At 42.7% G+C, this 23,477-nt stretch overlaps 1 pseudogene; it reads left to right on the top strand.

Moving 5' to 3' along the window:
* The window catches only part of LOC103120250 (large ribosomal subunit protein uL29-like), a 29,932-nt pseudogene extending 7,005 nt beyond the window's left edge, over window positions 1–22,927 (top strand).
* The last annotated feature ends 550 nt before the right edge of the window (window positions 22,928–23,477 follow it).

Below are 23,477 nucleotides of genomic sequence, written 5' to 3'. Positions count from 1 at the left end.
GGGAGGGAGGGAGAGAGAGAGAGAGAGAGAGAGAGAGAGAGAGAGAGAGAGAGATTTTCAGTGGAGACTAGGCTTGAACTTGCACTGTCTCTTCTTCTCTCTTGACCTCTGTGGGAGCTTCCCTTTCTGATGTGGGTCTCTAGAATCCATTCACTTCCAATGCTGAAGGGAAATGAGAATCATGTGGGTGGAGGAGATGGAGAGAGATGAGGGCCTGCCCATAGACTGGCCTCAGGGTGGAATAACTGTGAAACAGATGATGAAACACACTGCTGATGCTGACATCCTCTTAGCCTGCTTTACGTGGATTATTATTATTCCAGAAGAGTCTCTGTCCCTTTACCTACCTTGATTTATAGTAGCAAAACCCCTTCCTGTTAATACAGCTTCATTTTTTCCCCAAAGCTCTGGTTGTAAAGATAACAAGAAAAGAGAAGGAAATATATATATGCTCTCCTTTCAAGTATTGGCAGTGGGATGTGTTACGCATGTGTGCAGTTAGGTAGGACTCATATTACCTCTCAAAGTGACCCTTTTCATCCTAACTCTTTGTTTGACATGTACTTCTTTTCTCAGATTTCTCCACATCTGCCTTCAGATGTCTAACAGGCACTTCAAATTTGACAGGTGATTCAAACTTGTGATTCCCACCACCTCTCAACCCTTTTTTTCTCAATCTCAATACATAGTTCCTGCTTCACCTAGTTCAATTCAAATTCATAACTGTTTGGGTCAAAATATCAATACTAGTTAAAATACTAGGCATTTGCTCACACTTCACATCCTATCATTGCACCAAAATATTTTTCTTAGTTTTATGTGATTATTCTTTAAATAAATGCTGAATTTGCCTACTTGTCACTGCTTCCATTGCTGCCACCATCCTTTCGCGTGCCACCATCTCTCACTTGGACTGATGTAGCAGTCTCCTTGCCTTGCTCACTTGCATCCACTCTTGCTGCCTATAGATGGTTATCTATACCACAGATGGAAAGCTAATATAGATAGTACTGTCAAACCCCAGATCAAAACCTTCCCATAGCTTCCAACCACTACTAGAAAAAAAATTACAGATCTCTTACCCTGACCACCAAAGCCATTTGCAATTCAGTTTGGCACTACCTCGATGATTTGATTTCTTATCACTTGTCCTTTAGTGTATCTCTCTTCACTGGTATCTTTTGCTGTTTTCAAATGTGTCACACACACACACCTGACCCTCTGAATGGCTTGTGTATTATTTGTTTGATGTTGTGCGTGGGCCGCGGAGAAGAGAGAGAGGAGGGGTCCAGAGCAAAGAGGAAACACAAATCTTTATTTGCGCTGGCACCTCAGAGTTGGGTGCTAGAGAAGCAGGTTGGGCCACATGGAGGTAGCGAAAATGGCCGCCTCACGCAGTAACCTTTTCTGCGTCTGAACACCAGAGTGAAGCGATGGCAAAAGAGCGAGGTGAGGAAGAAGAAAGGCTTTTATAGGAGCAGCTTTCGTGAGAATGGGAAGGGGGAGGAGTAACCATAGCACTCCAGGATAGGATAATAACTCTCGTGAGAATGGGAGGGAGGAGGAGTAACCAAAGCACTCCAAATATCACGGGGATATAGACAATGCCCTGAGGGCACAACATGGCTGAACAGGCACTCCAAGAATGTCCCAACTCTCTCGGGAACTAGCAGTAGCCTGAGGGGACAACATGGCAGATGTGACTGCATCGGCACAATTTCCCAGCGTCTGCCCCTTTCCTTTTATCTAATGCCCAGGGCAACAGTGTGTAAAGTCTATGAACTACTCAGTGTCAGTCTATGAAAAACCAGCAACGTGAAGGGAAGGAAGCTGCTGTAAAATTGTCTAAAGTGCCCAAAGGGTATATCAGCAAGTCCGGTAGAAGTCTCAGTCCAAAGTAGGCGAATAGGGAGAGAAATGGCAGGGGATTAAATGCTGCATGAGGAAGGTCAGCCTCTGGAATTCCGCTTTTCTGTAGATTGTGAGCTGGAACCGCCAAAATGTGACAGGCAAAACAGAAGCAGGAAAGGCAGACAGACAGTAAAAAAGTTCTGTCCTTGGAGTCTCTGAATCAGGTTCTTAAGATCGCGTCAGGTGACATCTAGGGTTTTGGGGGGGGGGTGCCACTGTAGTCGTGCCATCTAGTGGGTGATGTCAGGGTGTGCAGGGGTCCAGATGGTTTTATCCGGGATTCCTGTGGAAGAAACACAAACAATCTGCTTCTCGTGGTTAGCAGGGCATCTGATTTGAATCCTTTATAGAAAAAGAGGTTTGGTGCCTTAGCCAACGAGTATTGGGGGATGTATCTTTCCTACTCATTTATTATTGTATATTCATGTGGAAAAAGAACTTATCTTTTAACAAAGACTCTAAGGTGTAGGGAAGCATGAAATATCTTATCCCTTTTTTTTGATATCTTACCTTTTGTTGCCCTAGTTGTTTTATTGTTGTAATTATATTGTTGTTATTGCTGATATTGTGGTTGTTGGATATAACAGAGAGAAATGGAGAGAGGAGGGGAAGACAGGGGGAGAGAAAGACACCTGTAGACCTGCTTCACCACCCGTGAAGTGATTCCCCTGCAGGTGAGGAGCTGGGGGCTCAAACTGGGATCCTCAACCCAGTTCTTGCACTTAGCGCCATCTGTGTTTAACCCACTGCACCACTGCCCAATTCCCAGGAACTATCTTTTAACATAAACTCTATGGCCATGCCAATAGCAACCTTGAGGGCACATGTGGCTCCCCACATGTCCCCCTGTCTTATATCATGTTTTGATGTTTGGCAGACTTTGTTTTGTGGCAGGGTGGACTGTGCCTGTCTTAGGTTGGGGATCAGCCTTCCGTGTTACCCGTCATTGGAACACCTGGTCATTTTTGCCCAGTAGTACCAGGTGCCCTGTCTTAGGTTGACTGGATAGAGCTAGTTTCCTCTTACCCGTCATTGGCTAGCCAGCCCTCTACATGGTGGACGTTCTAATGGAGGGGGGCAAATCCTCCACAGCAACTCAATATTCTGCCATGTCCAGCCTATGATAGTGAGTTTGTATAGGTTGCATCTTTATGGGATCAATCTGTTGCCGCAAAAAGGCCATGAGCTTGTTAAGAATTATAAGACCGTGCTCTGGGAGGCATCGCAGTGGAAAAGGCGTTAGACTCTCAAGCGTGAGGTCCCAAGTTTGATCCCTGGCAGCACATGTACCAGAAAGATATCTGGTTATTTCTCTTTCTCATTAATAAATAAATTAAAACGTTGAAAAAAAATAATTATAGGACCTATTGTGAGCAGAAGAAGTAAAACAAGCTAGGGTCCCACAACTAAGGGTAGACAGGTAAGGAAGGGGGAATGTATCCATTGGTATGAAGAGGTGGGATCACATCTTAAGTCTAAGGGAAGCAGTCAGTGGATGTGATGTCCAGGGGAACAGCCATTTGTCTTTGGGGGTAGTAAAGGATGTCCGTGGCATGGGTGATGTTATAAAGGGAAATATCTTTAAATTGTTGGCTGACAAAGGCAGGCCTATGGTGGCAAGACAAGATACACCAGTTAAGTGTACAAGAATATGTGAATGTTGTTAATTCACATAGGTTGGATATGGAGGAACTTCTTACAGTTTAATACCTTACCATATGAACAGATGATTCCCCATATGAAGGCTTGATAGCTGTAATCACTTATTTGTGAAAAAAAAAACTTGTAACAAGTTAGAGGTTTACTATAATTGACTTTGGACTATAAACAGACTCAGGTTGCTTAGAGAGTTAACGCATGTTAGTGACAATGGTTTTAACATTTAGAGTACTCTGAGCAGATGGGTCATACAAAAATTTTTGGTCATTCAACACACTCACAAAACACAACTGGCCAGTCATAACATAAGACATTCAGGAAAGGCGTAGGAGAGAGGGCTCTGTGAGCAAACTTTTGTAGGTTCTGCCATGTCATATTAGGAATCCTGGGATGTATCCTGCAGCTAGTCCTCTTGTATTTCTTGTTCTTCAGGGATAACAGTGACATCATGAGGGTATTGTCAGACATGGTGGGCAGGAACCCAGACAGGTTTAGAGTAATTATCTGGGAAAATGCATGCAAAACCTCTTCCCCTGGTCAATAGAGGGTCAGGACCTTTCCAAATTTTATCAAGTGGGTCTTTCCATTTGACCTTAATAGATGGGAGAATAGATGGTGTTTGCCAGTGAAGAATAATAGGAGGCAAGTCCGAGTTATTGTAAATATTAAAGAGATTTAACGGAGTTAAGGCTTTTGCTAGCTGGATATTGGGGGGTACATTCCTCCTATATCTTTATTTAATTGAGCCTTAAGGGTTTGATGGGCCCTCTCCACAATGCCATGTCTCTGTGGATTATAGGGAATGCCTGTGATATGAGTAATGTTCCAGAGGGAACAAAAATCTTTAAATTGTTTGCTGGTAAATGCAGGTCCATTGTCAGTTTTCAGTTGAAGAGGCAAGCCCATCACAGCAAAAGAGGAGAGCATATGGCTTTTAAGCTTTTTAGAACTTTCTCCTATCTGAGCTGTTGCTCACATAAATTTAGAAAAGGTATCAATTGAGACAAACACATGTTTTTGTTTGCCAAAGTTTGGTATGTGGGTGACATCAATTTGCCAAATAGCATTAGCTTTTAAGCCTTGGGGGTTAAAACCAAGAGTCTGAATAGCAGGTGTTTTTATGAGACTTGCACAGGAAGAGCATGTAGCTAGGATATGTTTTAATTATGGTAACGGAACATCAGGAAATCGAGCTTGAAGGCCTTTAAGATTAACATGGGTTAGGGAATGAAAGTCAGCAGGATCAGAGACAGGGACAAGGAGAGCTCCTGTGGAGGCAAGGTGGTCAGCTGCAGCATTCCCTTCGGACAGGGCACCAGGAAGAGGGCTGTGGGAATGAAGGTGTTGAATATATAGTGGTTGGGTTCGAGAAGAGAGCATAGAGGCGATTTGAATCAAAAGAGGGGAAAGTGGGTTGTCATCAATTTTCACATAGGAACGAGCAAGCCATGGAAGTAAATTAACAGTATACACACTGTCAGAAAAAAAGGTTGAAGGATTCTGGTACAGCTTTTAATGCAAGGAAAACAGCATAAAGTTCTTTGTACTGAGGGGAATTCTCAGGAAGCACAGTAAAGAGAGGTTTAGGGGGTTGTTTGACCAGGTAATATATAAGGGTAGCAGCTCCCTTTTTTCCACCATCAGTTAAGACTGTAGGAGCAGAAGGAATGGGATCTCGAGAGAAAAGTTTAGGTGCTAGTAGAGGCAGAAGAGGTAAAGAAGCTATCAATTTATTAGAAGGAAAATGGTTATCTATTTGTCCTGGAAACCCCACGAAGCTTATGGCAAGGCAGGAATGATGGCATATAAGCCACTCTGTATCTGTGAGAGAAAAGGGCAGAATAATTAAATCCGGTTCTTTCCCTAAGACCTGCACAGACCTATTTCTCCCTTGGCGAACCATGAATGCTAACGCGTATATCTCAGTGAGGAGTCTTGGAGCTCCGCCTACTGGCATGTGAAGCCACTCGAGAACCCCATGGTTCTGCCACAATGCCCCTACTACTGTGGGGGTGGAGTTAAAGATTAGAAGGTTTACCAGAGAGGAGGGGGAGAATCGAACAAGGTGCATGTCTTGGAGGGCCAGGTTAACCCTTTCCAGTGCCGAGGAGGCCTCGGGAATTAACTTACGTTTTGAGGAGGGCTGTTTATTTCCTTTTAACAGGTCAAACAGTGGTTGGAGGCAGCTTGTAGGCAGATAGCCAATTTAAATTTCCTAGAAAACTTTGTAAAGAAGCAAGAGTAAGGTTAGAAGGAAAGGTGACATTAGGTTTTAAGGGATGAATTTCCGTTAAAGAAATCTCTGAACCTAAGAAAGATATTGGAGGAATTAGCTGTATCTTCTCAGGAGCTACATTAAGGCCACTTTTCTTTAATGCAGGAATGAGAAAATCACGTAAGGCATAGAGATCTGTATCTGATTTTCCCTATATTAATACGTCATCCATGTAATTAAAAACATTAAGGCCCTTATGGATATATGGAAAAAGGGCAGATTTAACATCCTCTTGACAAATTGTAGGAATATTGGCCATGCCCTGGGGCAGCACTACCCATTCAAATCTATCGGCAGGGCTGGCGTTATTAATAGAAGGAACAGAGAAGGCAAAACATTTACAATCTTGCGGATGCAAGGGAATAGAGAAAGAACAATCTTGTATATCAATAGCTATGATTGGAATTCCTGTGGGAATTGCAGAAGCAAGAGGCAAACCCCTTTGGGGGGAGCCCCAGACCTGCATGGTTTTATTAACTGCACGGAGATCTTGGAGAAGGCGCCATTTTCCCGAGTGCTTTTTAATCACAAAGACAGTAGTATTCCATGGGCTTCGAGAATAGCGAATGTGTCCCAAGGACAACTGCTCTTGGATGAGCTCTTTTAAAATTTCTAGTTTATGCCTAGGTAAAGGCCACTGTTCCACCAGACAGGCGCATTAGAAAGCCAGCTTAAGTGGGTGTTTGGCTACGAACAGTGGCAGTTAGTATTGGGGGTGCTGATTAGACCTGGTCTCGCAGGAGCCGGTGTTACGCTCTGCAGAGGCATCTGTGGATATCCTAACATCAAGACATTCTAGAAGATCCCTGACCAGTAGGTTGGTGATAATATTAGCTACCAAAGGGCCGAAGTGTCCAGTAGAACCTTCGGGGTCTTTCCACATGAGCGAATCTCGTGTGTGAAATGATGGGGTCATCCCTCCTACTCCATGTATACTGGGACCAGGGAGGAGTTCCCAATCTTGGGGAACCTCTGCTTGCCTTAAAATCATCTTTCCTGCTCCCGTGTCAATCAAACATTTAAAAGGAATATTGCCAATCTTTACTGTCATAGAAGGGTGACCCCGTTCTAAAACAGAAGTGGTCCACAAAATCTCAGGCCCCGAATTTGTACCAATCAGGGGCGAACCATCTTTATGAAATTGGGACCAACAATCTCTCTTCCAATGAAACCCCTTATGACATTTTGGACAAACAGTACGTGGCCTCTGGCTCCCTGACTGAAAGCGGGGTTGCTCTGACTGGAGGCATGGCTTCCCTGACTGGAAGCGTGGTCACAGCTTATCAGGACATTGGTTACTCCAATGTCCTTGGCGACCGCACTGAAAGCAGGCCCCGTTTTGATTACGTGGGGTAACTGCATAAACCTGTGTCGTAGCAGGTGCCCCATAATTGCCTGATGTAAGTTCCTGTGTCTCTAAAATCCAATTATCAGGGTGTAGGTGTTTAAGATTAAGGCATGCCTGACCGAATTGTGGTGTCATGCCTTCCCAGACAATAGAACGCAGAAGTAGTGAGCGGACGTCAGGATTATAAACCTTTCTCTCTAAGCTTGTCTTCACCCTTGAGATGAAGCTTGCCAATGATTCATCAGTGCCTTGGGGAAGAGAGTTAATGGGAACTGATGAATCTACATTGGGTGAGGTCACCCTTTCCCATGCTTGTGTTGCACAGATGTGTACCTGTTCAAAATAACCGGTTGGAAACCTGGCTTCTGCCTGCTGAGCTCCAGATTCATAAGCTCCTTCTCCAAACAAAGCATCAGAATCCCATTCTACCTGTTTGTTACTATTTTCCTGTGACTGTATAGAGCACTCATAGCGGAACCATGCCTTCCACTGTAGGTAGAGTGGGTCTGGGAGTGCAGCACGAGCCAGGTCCTTCCAATCCTGTGGCGTGTTAAGATGGTGGTAAAAACTCCTTAAAATGGACTTGGTCCATGGAGCGAGAATTTAGTCCTCCCTGAATTCAGTCCTCCCTGAATTCACTACTTGCCTGAGTGCTCCGAGCTCTTTAGAGGAGTATGGCTGCCATGGCTGAGGGTTTTGTTTAGAAGGGGCCACATTTACCAGGAAGGTGTGGATGTGGTCTGATGGTGCGGGAGAGGGAGCTACAGAAGTGGAAGGTGCCGTGGAAACTGCTGTAGTGGATGCAGGGGAAACTACATGCATATCTACAGGGACGGAGCTCTCAGGGTGGACTGCACATGGTTTAAAGTACTTAAATGCTGAAAAATATCCTTTAACTCCCGTACCTCAGCCACTAGGTCTCTTAATGATGACGTATCAGCAGGGGGTGGGGTCAGAGAAGCAGAAGCCTCAGAGGAAGCCAAAACCGGGGCGGTAGGAGGAGGGGCTAGAGAATTGGAAGCCTCAGGGGAAGCAGGGGGCGGGGCCAGAGAAGCAGAAGGAACTGAAGACGTGCCTGCCACAGAAGGAACCAAACACATGTCTGCAGAAGGAGCCGAACACGTGTCTGCAGGGACAGCAGGTGAAGGGGTCATGGAAGCCACAGAAGGAACTGAGCACGTGTCTGCAGGGACAGAAGTTTGGGTGCTGACTGCGAATCACTTAGGGCGTTTAGGTTGTAAGCACATGTCTCTTAACTCTTGTATCTCAGGAGAAGCTGAACCCTGGGCAGCAGGGGGCAGGGTTGGAGGAGGAGCTTCCGAACACGTGTACGTGTCTGTGGGAACAGAAGTTCTGGGTCTATCTGCTGATCGCTGAGGGCATCTGAGTCTTAAGCACATGTGCTTTAACTCTCGTATCTCAGCCTCAAGGTCACTTATCCTCATGGCAGACCACGTTGTACATATCTTGTAAGTGGCGACCACAGTTATAAAAATCCAAGGGGTAGTGAAAATTAAACCGTCTGTGAGAGCGCGAATGTGTCCCAGGGCAGAAGGAGATAATAACTGGGACACCTCCTCATAAAACGAAAAAATTCCCATGGTGGAGGGAAACGTGGGGCCACAGAGGTGGGCAGATGCCACTTACCTGTGTCTGGGAGGCTTTCGGGGACCTCAGGCCGGGCCACCCAGTGGGGCGTGGGTGCGGAACATGATGGGCTCCAGATGTTGTTGTGTGTGAGCTGCGGAGAAGAGAGAGAGGAGGGGTCTGGAGCGAAGAGGAAACACAAATCTTTATTTGCGCTGGCACCTCAGAGTTGGATGCTAAAGAAGCAGGTTGGGCCACGTGGAGGTAGCAAAAATGGCCGCCTCATGCAGTAACCTTTCCTGCGTCTGAACACCAGAGTGAAGCGATGGCAAGAGAGCGAGGTGAGGAAGAAGGCTTTTATAGGAGCAGCTTTCATGAGAATGGGAAGGGGGAGGAGTAACCATAGCACTCCAGGATAGGATAATAACTCTCGTGAGAATGGGAGGGGGGAGGAGTAACCAAAGCACTCCAAATATCACGGGGATATAGACAATGCCCTGAGGGCACAACATGGCTGAACAGGCACTCCAAGAATGTCCCAACTCTCTCGGGAACTAGCAGTAGCCTGAGGGGACAACATGGCAGATGTGACTGCATTGGCACAATTTCCCAGCATTTGTTCTCCTAATTTAACATACTTTTCTTTCAAATAGCAGACATGATTCACTTCTCTCAGGCCTTCCCACTCTCTGGACGATCTTCTCAAACATTACAGTTTTGAAGAGCATAATATTGTCTCCCATCACTCCATAATAACTCACCCTGTTTCTCTTCATTATACTGATAAGATTGTTTTATACATGCAATTATCCCTTATCTATTTCTCATCAGAATGCATGTTTTCCTTGCTTCTGTAGTATCAGTTCCTGTGAAGTGTCTAGCACATAGTAAGCAAGAGTTTAATAAATATCTGTTAAAAGAGTGGAGGGCTGGGCAGGGGTAGATAGCATAATGGTTATGCAAAGAGACTCTCATGCCTGAGGCTCCAAAGTCCCAGGTTCAATCCCCTGCATCACCATAAGCCAGAGCTGAGCAGTGCTCTGGTAAACAAGCAAACAAACAAACAAAAAGAATGGAGGGCTATGTGAATGAGGCCCAACTTGGCAGCTTAAATTGGATTCACGTAAGCCTTGTGTCTGTCTGGAGGGTCTAAGTGATAGACCTCAACAGAGATCAATATAGTCACTGGAGTGTTATTTGTTTACAAATCCAGGGAAATTCTCAAGAAAGATTTCATCCTGAATATGGGATGATCTCGCTCTCAGGCAGAAGTTGAAAAACAAGATCAGAAGAGAAAACATAAGTAGAACCTGAACTGGAGTTGGTGTATTGCACCAAAGTAAAAGACTCTGAGGTGGGTGTGGGAGAGAGTATAGGTCCAAAAAGGATGACAGAGGATCTAGTGGGGGTTGTATTGTTATGCGGAAAACTGAGAAATGATATGCATGTTCAAACTATTGTATTTACAGTTTAATGGATAACAATAATCCCCCAATAAAGAAATTAAAAAAAAGATGACAGAGGACCAAGTAGCAGTTGTATTGTTATGCAAAAAACTGAGTAATGTTATACATGTACAAACTGTGTAGTAATGTTATACATGTACAAACTATCTTATACATGTACATAGTATGAGTAATGTATAATGTAGTAATGTATAATCTTATACATGTACATAGTATGACTAATGTTATACATGTACAAACTATGTTATACATGTACAAACGGTAGTCAAATATAAAACATTAACATTAATCCCCCAATAAAGAAATTAAAAAAAAACGATGACAGAGGACCAAGTAGCTGTTGTATTGTTATGTCAAAAACTGAGTAATGTTATACATGTACAAACTATGTATTTACTGTCAAATATAAAACATTAGCATTAATCCCCCAATAAAGAAATTTTAAAAGAAGAAAGATTTCATCCTGTGGCCAAGGATGTGGCACAGTGGATAAAGCATTAGACTCATAAACATGGGGTCCCAAGTTCATTTCCAGACATCACATGTGCCAGTGTGATGCTCCAGTTCTCATTCTCTCTATCTCTCCCTCTCATTTTCTTTTTTTTATTAGTAATTTATTTACAAACTTGTAAGATAATAGGGGTATAATTCTATAAAGTTCCTACCACCAGAAGCCTGTGTCCCAACCCCTCCATTGACAACTATAGTAGTTCTCCCAAGGTCGCCAACATTTTTCCTATCTCTTTTCCCCTCCCTCCTTCTCTCTCTTTCAGACAGATATATAAATACTTTTCGTTAAAAGAATGATTTAGTCCTAGTGGAAGAAAAAAATAGCACATAATTCTGCTCAGCTTCATGATGAAGTAGAGGAAACATTTTTAGTACAATTCTCAAGTTGTAACTGGTCATTTTAAAGTAAGAAATAACAGAAACCTGACTTGGCCTACCTTAAGTAAAAGAAAAGACTATTGGTTCAAAATTCTTGTAAAAAGACTGAGGTGCTCAGAGGAATCCTCATTAGCCGGCTACTCAACATTATCAAAGCTCTCTTTATCTATATGTTATCTTTGGAAGTTTCTATTGTTACCTCATTTGTTTCAGTTTCTCTAACTGTAAGCTAATCTCCATATTGTGAAACATGGCCACTCACCAACCACAGTTTAACAAGAACTTATGTCTCCTAGAGTTTATGACTTTGTACTAGAGATCATTTCTGGCTGGCCATTTTTATGTTATGCCTATCATTTGGTCTAATCACTGTGGCTAGGGAAACTGGTGTTCTGTAATTGTCTAGCTGTAGTTGATATACGCACTCTCTAAAACTAGTAGTAGAGTCTACATAACCAGTTGAAGGGCGAAGTGGGTGAGAAACTATTAGAGATGCCCCAAACAAATAATAACAAGAATAACAAAAACTAATAATACCTACCAGAGGCTACTTTTTGGTATCTTATGATACAGCTGCCAGAAGCCATGCCTGAGGTCTAAGTAGAAGGTTTTTGTAAGAGTAAGTACTAATTCAAAGAACTGTTTCATTAAAATATCCATGTGGCATTGTGTACACAGGCCATATCAGAGACATTGGCTTTAGTGTTTTCAGTTGGGTGGTAAGCAAGCTTTTTGACAGCAGAAATAGTCTCAGCAGCTGCTTGACTGAATAAACGCCTTTGTTGTGGGCATCAGAAGACTTGGCAGCAGAGTCTAACCATAGGAAACCAGAGAAGGAAAGGAGAAAAATAGTGGAGATGAAAGGATTCTGCTAACAAACCTCTGTAACAGAACTCTGAGAAATAGTTGGTGAAACGCATTGAAGAGGGACAAATGCAGGTGGAGGCAGAGTAATTCCTTTTTGTGATTATTCTGTGAACTTTATTTTGCTCCCAGCTTGCTTGCCAGGTCACAGAGCTGTTCATCTAATACAGAAACATACATAGATCACCCACTGATGCCCTCTCACCTCAGAAGTATTAGAAACAGGAGTTGGGGGGTAGTGCAGCGGCTTAAGAGCAGGTGGCGCAAAGCTCAAAGACCAGTGTAAGGATCCCATTTTGAGTCCCAGGCTCCCCACCTGCAGGGGAGTTGCTTCACAGGCGGTGAAGCAGGTCTGCAGGTGCCTATCTTTCTCTCCTCCTCTCTGTCTTCCCCTCCTCTCTCCATTTCTCTCTGTCCTATCCAACAGCAATGAGAACAATGACAACAATAACTACAAGCATAAAACAACAAGGGCAACAAAAGGGAATAAATAAATAAATATTTTTAAATGAAGTATTAGAACCGTACTGAAGAAACAAAATGTTGTGAAACTCCATCTCTCAGGGCTGGGGAGATAGTTCACTCTGTTAGAGCTCCACGTGGCATGCCTGATGCCACAGAGGTCCCAGGTTCAACTCCTTTTTAAAAAATTTCTTTCTTGGGGATTAATGTTTTACATTCCACAGTAAATACAATAGTTTGTACATTCATAATATTTCTCATTTTTTCACATAACAATACAACCCCCACTACATACTCTGCCATCCTTTTTGGACCTGTACTCTCCTCCCCCCGACCCCACCTATCCCAGAGTCTTTTGCTTTGGTGAAATACACCAACTCCAGATCAGGTTCTACTTGTGTTTTCTCTTCTGATCTTGTTTTTCAACTTCTGCCTGAAAGTGAGGTCATCCTATATTCATCCTTCTGTGTCTGACTTATTTCACTTAACACGATTTCTTCAAGCTCTATCCAAGATGGGCTGAAAACAGTGAAGTCACAGTTTTTAATAGCGGAGCAGCAATCCATCATGTATATATACCACAACTTGCTCAGCCACTCATCTGTTGTTGGACAAATGGGTTGCTTCCAGGTTTTGGCTACTACAAATTGTGCTGATATGAACATAGGTATACACAAATCTTTTTGGATGGGTGTGTTAGGTTCCTTAAGATATATCCCCAGGAGAGGAATTGCAGGATATTAGGGTAGTTCCATTTCTAGCCTTCTGAGATGTTCTGCAGACTGCTCTCCACAGGGGTTAGACCAATTTACAATCCCACCAGCAGTGCAAGATGGATTCTTTGACCCCACAACCTCTCCAGCATTTGCTGCTGCTATCTTTTCTAATGTATGACATTTACAAAGGAGTAAAGTAGTATCTCATTGTTGTCTTTATTTGCATTTATCTGACAATCAAAGACTTGAGCATCTTTTCACTTGTTTCTTAGCCTTTTGTATTTCTTCTGTGGTGAATATTCTGTCCATATCCTCTCCTCATTTTTGGATGAGTCCATTTGTTTTCTTGTTGTTGATACTGGCAAGCTCTTTATAAATTTTATTTATTAAACTCTTGTCTGATGTATGGCATGTAAAGATCTCCCATTCTGTGAGGGGTCTCTTTGTTTGGGTAGTGGTTTCTCTTGCTGCTCAGAAGCTTTTTAAGTTGATGTAGTCCCATAGGTTTATACTTGCCTTAGTCTTTTTTGTTATTAGATTCGTTTCATTGAAGATGTTTTTAAAATTTATGCAGAAAAGAGTTCTGCCAATATTTTCCTCTAAGTATTTGATAGTTTCTGGTCTAACATCCAAGTCCTTGATTCACTTGGAATTAACTTTTGTGTTTGGTGAAATATAGTGGTTCAGTTTCATCTGCATATTTCAACCCATTTTTTCCAACACCATTTGTTGAAGAGACACCCTTTCCCCCATTTAATAGTCTGAACAACTGTCAAAGATTAACTGTCCATAGATGTGGGGCGCTTACGTCTGGGCTTTCAATTGTATTCCACTAGCCAGTGTGTCTATTCATGTTCCAATTCCAAGCAGTTTTGATTACAATGGCCTTATAATACAATTTGAGATTTGGGAGTGTGATGCCTCGAGTTCTGATCTTTCTTTTCAAGATTGTCTTGGCAATTCTAGGTCTTTTCTGATTCCTGATAAACATTGGTAGAATTTGTTCTATTCTCCTAAAAATGTGGTTGGGATCTTGATGGGGATAACATTAAATTTGTAGATGGCTCTGGGTAGTATATTCATTTTAATTATGTTAATTTTCCAACCCATGAACATGGAATATCTTTCCACTTCTTTGTGTCTTTTTCAATTTCCTTTAGTAGTGACTCATCATTTTCAGTATACATGTCTTTCGTTTCTGTGGTTAGGTTTATTCCAAGGTATTTTATTGTTTTTGTTGCTATAGTAAAAGGAATTGGTTTCTGGATTTCATCTTCTTCTAGCTTAGTGTTTTCATAGAGGAATGCCACTGACTTTTGAATGTTAATTTTGTAGCCTGATACCTTACTGTATTGCCTAATTATTTCCAAAAGGTTCTTGCTGGATTCTTTAGGTTTTTCTGTGTATACTATCATGTCATCTGCAAATAGGGAGAGTTTGACTTCTTCTCTGGTAATCTGTATGCCTTTAATTCCTTGCTCCTGCCTGATTGCTATGGCAAGAACGACCAACACTATGTTGAGTAGTAATGGTGATTGTGGGCAACCCTGTCTAGCACCTGATCTGAGGGGAAATGCTTACAGTTTTTCACCATTGAGTATGACGTTGGCTATAGGTTTGCTATATATTGACTCCACTATCTTGAGGAATTTTCTATCTATTCCCATTTTTTGTAGTGTTTTGATCATAAAGGGATGTTGGGATTTGTGAAAGGCTTTGTCTGCATCTATTGATATGACCATGTGGTTTTTGGTCTTGTTTTTGTTGATGTGGTGGATCACGTTGGTTGAGTTATGTATATTAAACCAACTTTGCATTGCTGGGATAAACCCCACTTGGTCATTATGAATAATCTTTTTAATATACTTCTATATCTGGTTGGCTAGAATTCTGTTCAATATTTTAGCATCTATGTTCATCAGAGATACTCATCTATAGTTTTCTTTTTTGGTTGTGTCCCTGTCTGCTTCTCGTATCAAAGTGATATTGGCTTCATAGAAGCTGTAAGGGAGTATTCTGTGTCTTCAGTCTTTTGAAAGACTTTTAAAAGTAGAAGCATTAACTCTTCCTTGAAGGTTTTGTAGAACTCATTTGTAAAACCATCTAGTCCAGGACTTTTATTTTTGGGAATTTTTTTTTATAACTCTTTCAATTTTGTTAGCTGTGATGTGCCTGTTCATATTATTTAGCTCCTCTTTATTTAATTTTGGAAGTTCATAGATATCTAGGAAATCATCTATTTCTTTGACATTCTCTAGCTTGGTAGCATATAGTTATTCATAGAAGCCTCTCATGATATGTTGAATCTGTGGTGTCTGTTGTGATAACTCCTCTTTCACTTACAATTTGATTTATGTGGGTCTTCTTCCTTTTACGTTTTATGAGTCTGGCTAAAGGTTTGTTAATTTTGGCCACTCTTTCAAGAACCAATGTTTACTTTTGTTGATCTTTTGTATGGTTTTCTTATTTTCAGTGTTATTCATTTCTGCCCTAACTTTAGTTATTTCTGATCATCTGATTGCTTTAGGGATCTCTTCTTCTTCTAGGTCTTTAAGGTGTGCAGTCAGGTTGTTTACTTGTGCTTTTCCTTATTTCCTAATGTGTGCTTATATGGCTATGAACTTCCCTCTCAGTACTACCTTAGTTGTGTCCCAAGTATTTTGAAAGCTGTGTCTTCATTTTTGAACTTCTAAACATTTTGATTCCTTCCTTTATTTCCTCTTTGAGCCAATAGTTGTTAAGTAGTGTACTGCTGAAATTCCACATCTTGAGACTACTACTAATCTTTTGTTGATTGTTAAGTGTTGGTTTAATTCCACTGTTGTCTGAAAAGATGCTTGGAATGATTTCAATGCTCTTTTATTTACTGATGCTGTCTTTGTGGCCTAACATATGGTCTATCCTTGAGAATGAACCAAGTGGACTTGAGTGGAATGTGTATTCCAGTTTCTTGGGTTGAATGATTCTGTAAATGTCCAATAGTTCTAGTTTATGTATCTCCTCATTTAGCTCCCTCATGTCTTTATTGATTTTATGCCTGGATGATCTGTCAATTTGAGGGAGTGGGGTGTTGAAGTCTCCTACTATGACTGTGTTTCTGTTAATGTATTGATGTATCTGGTTCAGCAGATGTTTGGTATATTTAGATGGCTTCTCATTGGGTGCATGGATGTTAATAATTGTTAAGTCTTCTTGGTTGACTGATCCTCTGAGCATTAAGTAATGTCCATCCCTACCTTTTAAAATTTTATTTACTTTAAAGTCTACTGTGTCAGATATAGTGTTCCTGCCCTTTTAGTGGGCCATTGGATTGCATGATAGTTTTCAATCCTTTCACATTGTGTTTGTGTTTGTCTTGTTGAGTTAGGTGAGTTTCCTGTAGACAGCATATTGTTGGGTTGTATTTTTTTATTCATTTTCCTACTCTATGCCACTTAATACGTGAATTCAGGCCATTTATATTTACTGATATCATAGATTGAAGATATTTTAATGCCATTCTTGTAGATTTTTAGAATGTTATGATATATGGCATACTTATGGTGGTTTGCCTGTTTATTGGAGAACTTTCAGAACTTCTTTCAAGGCAGGCATGGTGATAGTTTATTTTTTCAGCTGTTTCTTGTATGAGAAGGCTTTTATGCCTCCATCTCGTCTGAATGACAGTCTAGCAGGATACAGTAGTCTTGGTTGAAAACCTTTTTCATTGAGCACTGCACAGATATCTTGCCATTATTTTCTTCCTGTAGTGTTTGTATGAAGAAGTCTGCTGCTAATCTTATAGGTTTTCCTTTGTAGGTGACACTGTTTTTCTCTTGCAGCCTTCAGGTTCCTTTCTTTACCCTTATTCCTTTCCATTCTAAACAGGCTGTGTCTTGGTGTCTTTAAGTGTGGGTTTATTCTGTTTGGAACCCTCTGGGCTTCTTCAACTTTAATGTCTTTTATATTGTCTAGACTAGAGAAGTTCTCAGCTATTATTTCCTGAAAATGCTTTCTTCCCCTCCCTCTCCTTCTTCCACTGATAAGCCAATTATGCATATATCATTTCCTGTCAAGTAATCCCATATGTCTCTGTTGTTGTTTTCAGTATCTCTTAATCTCTTTTTGAGGTCTCTTACTTCTTTTTTCGTTGTCTCTAATTTGTCCTCTATCTTCCTAATTATGTTTTCAGCCTAATTTCTTCTATTCTCTCTCCCCTCTACTGTTTTCTGGAGTTTATCTATTTTGTTACCCTGTTCTTATACTGTTTTAGCTTGTTCAGCTAGTTGTGTTCTTAGCTCAGCTACTTCAGCTTTCAGCTCTCTAATAACCTTGAGATACTTAGTATTTTCTTCCAGAGTCTCATTTGTTGTTTCTGCATTTCTGATGACAATTCTTTCAATATCTTTACTAACTCCTGTGACTATTTCCTTAACAAGCATTTGGATGTTGATCTCACAATTTGTGGCCCAACAACCTGTGGGGGGCTTTTAGCTGGCCTCTGGGATGCATTGGATCGACCTTCCCGTGGTGCATCCCGTGAGTACCCACTCATTGGGGAAACTGACGATCCTTCCTAGCCGACTGAATCCACATGGATCCCAGTCACTTTCAAAGCCAGCAACAAGCAGCTCCTGACAGCTTTCAAGCTGTTGGTCTGGCTCTTCAAGTCCTCCAACTTAATGTTGAGGGGCTGTCCTTTGCCAAACGCGTTCTTATTGGTCAATTGGTGATACAGCATCAGGCAGATGTTATTTGCCTACAAGAAACACATATAGCAGTTGATGAAGCTGCTCGATTCACCATCAGTGGATTCGATTTAATATGCTATAATCTCCATCCTAAACACGGCCGAGCCATCTACGCTAAATCGTATCTTGAGGACGTTTTCCACACGGCCTCTTCGACCTTCTACGACTCCAATACAATTGGAACTATTCAGCTCGTCAACGTATATAACCCTCCCAGTGCCTCATGGGATAATGAGGTCCTGCCTATCCCGAATCACCCAGCCGTTTATGTTGGAGACTTTAATATTCATCACCAAGACTGGGGATATTCCTCCACTCATGCTGATGGCTCTATCTTAGCCGACTGGGCTTCAGCAGATGACCTCTCCCTATTATAGGGTCCCAAACAGCCAGGCTCTTTTCACAGTGCTAGATGGAATAAAGACTCATCACCCGACCTGTGCTGGATTAGCACAGTCAATGGCCAAGCCTTTCCCGCTACGAGACAAGTTCTCAAGATCTTTCTGCACAGTCATCACCGCCAAGCTATCATCCACATTGGTCTCCAGCTCCCACTGATTCTGTGCTTGGAGAAACTAAGATGGAACTTTCGGAAAGCAAACTGGCGTCTGTTCAGTGATCTTACCAACAAATCTATTCCTGCAATTCCAATTAACTCTATCCCCTCTGAAGATTCCTACAGGCGCTTCCACCAAGCCATCTTCAAAGCAGCTTCCCAAGCTATTCCTCGTTGGAGATGTGCTAACTATATACCTTGTCTTGATGCTGAATGCGAGCAACTACTAAAGCAGTATGATGAGTCGGGCGACCCAGATGTGGCTGACCATCTCATTGCCTCCCTGGATGCAGCACGCTAAGCCCGCTGGCAACAACTCACGGAAAGTCTGAATTTCACCCACTCAAGTAGGAAGGCCTGGAAGCTACTTCATAGTCTGGGTGCCGGTAGCCAACCCTCTCCCGTTTCCCATCCTCCCGTATCTCCAAACTCAGTGGCCAGTCACCTAACTCAAGTTGGACGTGCTAAGATCCACCCAGTCTGGAAAAGAGAAATTTCCCATGAGTGGTCATCCCACTTCCATTTATCTTGTCCATCTCCAAAACTCTCTCCCTTTACACTGTCTGAACTAGAAGACGCTTTGAAGAGGGTTAAACCGGGAACAGCTGCTGGCTATGATAACATCACCCCAGAACTCATTCTTAACCTGGGCCCCGCGGCAAAGAAGTGGCTCACTACATTCCTGTCCCACATCTTGGAATCTGAATCTATGCCCAAAATTTGGCGTCGTGTGAAGATAATAGCAGTTTTGAAACCAAAGAAAGACCCAACAGTGGCTGCCAGCTATAGACCAATTTCTCTCCTCTCCGTGTGTTACAAACTCCTTGAGAGGCTGCTTCTGTCACGAATTTCTCCTCTTACAGAGAAATTCCTATCACCCGCCCAAGCTGGTTTCCGCCCAAGCTGGTTTCCGCCCAGGAAGATCTACCTGTGAACAAGCCCTGGCCCTCTCCACTTACATTGAAAATGGATTCCAGAAGAATTTAAAGACAGGTGCTGTCTTTGTTGATCTCACAGCAGCCTATGACATGGTCTGGCACCGTGGTCTCCTAGTCAAGATCTCAAGATGCCTGCCTCCATGGGTGGCCAACACTATATCGTTTCTTCTCCAAAACAGAAGATTCCGGGTGCCGCTGGGTGACAAGTCTAGCAGATGGAGACCTGTCTCAAGTGGCCTCCCCCAGAGCTCTGTTCTGGCTCCTACGCTATTTAATATTTACATCAATGACCTTCCAGAAACTTCTTCTAGGAAGTTCATCTACGCCAATGACATCTGCTGTGCAACTCAGGCATCCAAGTTTGACATCCTCGAGGAGACACTCACGAAAGACATGTCTCTGATATATGATTACTGTAAAAAATGGCGACTAATCCCTAGCACTGCAAAAACGGTATCATCTGTTTTCCATCTACACCATGCCTCAGCCTTGCGTGAGCTTAATGTGCAGCTTGATGATACGAGAATCCGGCATGAAGCCCAGCCAATCTATCTTGGCGTTACTCTCGATCGTACCCTGTCATTTCATGAACATCTCATAAAAACTGCAGCAAAGGTGGGTGCAAGGAATAAAATCATTGCAAGACTGGCCAGCTCCTCATGGGGTGCGAGCGCTTCCACACTATGATCATCATCTCTGGCATTATGCTATTCCACTGCAGAATACTGTGCCCCAGTATGGTTCCGTAGCCCCCATGTCCACTTGGTCGATTCCAAATTATATTCCTCCATGAGGATAATTTCTGGAACCATCTGTTCCACCCCGGTTCCATGGCTGCCAGTTCTTAGCAACATCGCCCCGCCAGATATTCGTCAGGATGCGGCATCATCTAAGTTCATTTCCCACGTCTACGCTCGACCAGACCTGCCAATATACACAGATATCTTCGCCCAGCCTGTTCAACGCTTGACATCTCGTCATCTAATCTGGTCTCCTACGCCTACACTGAACTTCTCTGTTCCAGACTCTTGGAAAAAGAGTTGGCAGTCAGCTGAGGTAAAGAACAAACACCTCATCACAGACCCCTGCAAGCGTCAACCCAGCTTTGACCTAGCACGTTATGATTGGGCCCTCCTCAATCACTATCGAACAGGCCAAGGCCGGTGCGCCGCTATGTTCCATCGCTGGGGAGCCAGAGATGACCCGAACTGCCCCTGCCTCTACAGACAGACTATGACCCACATAGTCAACAACTGCCACCTCTCCAGATTCAAAGGAGGTCTCGAAACTTTACATCAGGCTCAACCTGATGCTGTTGACTGGCTACGGAAGGAGGGCAAATGCTAGAAGAAGAAGAAGCTGGCCTCTTGTCCTGATTGACTTCTCCAATATTTCTTCTTATTGGTTTAACCATTCTATATTGGGGAAACTGACGATCCTACCTAGCCGACTGAATCCACATGGATCCCAGTCACTTTCAAAGCCAGCAACAAGCAGCTCCTGCCAGCTTTCAACCTGACCTGTTGACTGGCTACGGAATAAGGGCAAACGCTAGAAGAAGAAGTGTTTTATGAGGTCCCTCTTTCAATACTTTTCAAATTACTGATCACTCTTGCCTGGATTGACTTGTGTCTAAAGAGGTACTTAAAGAGTTCATAGTTGTGGAAATTAACAGTTGTTTCAATATTATTTCAATCCCTGACTTGGAGCACAGAGGCTGTTAAAAGCCTCTTTCATTCTTTTTCTTCCCTATAGGCTATGGGAGCCTGAGGGTTTTTAAACTATAAGTAGGCTTCTTAGCTTAATCACTCACTCCTGACCAAGAGATAAATCAGGGTGGGGGAGAGATAGCACAGTGGTTATGCAAAGAGACTCTCACAACCCAAGGATCCAAAGCTCCGGTCCCAATTCAGCTTTTTTGCCAAGCTCTGCAACACTATTGGGCCCTGTGAGTTCCTAAACAAGTCCCATTTATAGTAGTTTCTGAGGCAATTATTCACCATGTTATTGTTAGGAGAACAACGTGGAAAGGCTCCTACTATACAGACCCACTGCTCGGCCACTGAGGTGTAGCTTTTCTCCTGAGTTTCCTGTCAGTTCTCTGTTCTCAGATGTAAGCACAGGTTCTCCTCTCTGCTGCTCAAGCCTCTGAGTGCAGTAGCAATGGAGACTCACAGTTGCATTTGGTGAGTCTTAGGGGAGTCCTTTCCTCCCTTCAGCAGTCCTTTTGTTGGTAGAACAGACTGGAGGTGGTGCCTCAACTGGTAAACTGCTGTTCAGTCTCTCCTTAAGCTCCTCACTGTCCAGGAGCCACACATTTGCACTCACTGGTGGCTTGGTGTGTTCCGGAAGTCATTCTAGTCCTACCTTGTTTAGGTCCTAGGTGATCTACTTTGATATTTCTAGTTGACCGGAGTGATTAGATGAGAGAAACACAGCTGCTGCTGCTCCATTGCTCCACCTCCCTAAGTCTCGGTTCAGTTCTTGTCACCAGCTTATGCTGGAGCTGAGCAACGCTCTGGTATTATCGCTCTTTCTCTCCCTCTCCCTCTCCCTCTCCCTCTCCCTCTCCCTCTCCCTCTCCCTCTCCCTCTCCCTCTCCTCACCTCTCTCCCCCTCTCTTTCTCTCTCTCTTTCTTCCTGTCTTTTATTTTTTGTCTCCCTTCAAATAAGTTTTTTATATTTTAAATAATAAAATATTTATTTATTTTATTTGGCATTAAAAATTGTTTACTGAGGCCAGGAGTAGTGCAGAAGGACTCAGATTCAAGCCCCTGGTCCCCACCTGCAGGGGGAAAACTTCACAAATGGTGAAGCAAAGCTGCAGGTGTCTTTCTCTCTACATCAACAACATCTGTCCCAATTACTGTCTGTATAAAAAATATTACAGTGATTTATTTATTTATTTAAATTAATTTATTTATGCATTGTGTTATTTTATTTTTTATTTATTATATATCCCTCCTGGAATCTTCAAAGCAGGGCAGAAGGCAGGTGGGTGCCAGTTCTGGGGTTTCCTGGCACACTCTGGTTGAACAACCCACCTAGATATCCAACTCAGGTGCTTTTATGTCTACTGATTTTCCTCTTCCAGGCCTGAAGCCTAGTCACATATCAACTATTAGACCATAGTTCTCCAGATACTGTCTTCTGCCTGGTTTGAACCTCTGAAGCTTCACACTTGACTAACTATCCTATCTCTTGACCTTATCTTTGTCTTCTCTTTTGGTTTTAGAAACTAAATTCAAAATAACCTTGGCTTTGCCCTCATAATTCACAGTAACTACCTCCCTGGTCATTCATTCTAGCATCTCTCTTCACCCTCTGGCCCAGCCAGGCCTGCAATCCCCACTTGCATGGTTTGGCAGCCACCCATGACCTAGCATTGAAAATGTCCTTCCATTCTGCTCATCTTGTCACTTAAATTGCTTTCTTGTCCCCCCTTTTAGAATGTACGGATGCTGCTCACGTTGCAACATAAAGTCTTCATATTTCAGCAGCTTATCTGGCTGAAGGAACCTTCATAACCTCCTCAGGCAATCCATTCCACCATCTAATCTTGCTGCTAGTCAAAATTCTTCCTTCTGTCATACCATTTAGTAGAAGCCTGAGTACTGCTGAACAATAATCATTCTAAATGTCACCCACCTGGGAGAGATGAGCACTGTGATCCTCAGGGTCTGTACTATCTATAATATGGCCAGAATGTCAAAAACAACTGTTAGTGATGGAGACAGCGGTCCCCTGAAAATCTGCCTTTGATAAGCCCAGCAAACTATAGTAGTCACTCCATTAGCTTAGTGAACTAAAAGCAGGAACCAACAGTGGTGACTTTGTGCTTCCTGGGCAGTTAAAGTTCTTGGGTAAAACATTCTCAAACTAGAAATAAAGGAAGGCACCATCTGTAGCTGGATGGAGGCAGAGACGTTGCTCAACTATGGCAGCTTGTAAATGTTCAAGCCAATCCCTAGCAAAATAGGTAATCATTCACTCATACTTACTTCACTCCATTTCAACCATTACTACATGTCCTGCTCAAGCCCAGACACCCAGATCTCCTGTCTAGACAGCTGCAAT

Source organism: Erinaceus europaeus, chromosome X (assembly GCF_950295315.1).
Source record: "Erinaceus europaeus chromosome X, mEriEur2.1, whole genome shotgun sequence".
Classification (NCBI taxonomy): Eukaryota; Metazoa; Chordata; class Mammalia; order Eulipotyphla; family Erinaceidae; genus Erinaceus; species Erinaceus europaeus.
Note: the sequence above shows the minus strand (reverse complement) of the source record. Positions and strands in the feature narration are given on the sequence as shown.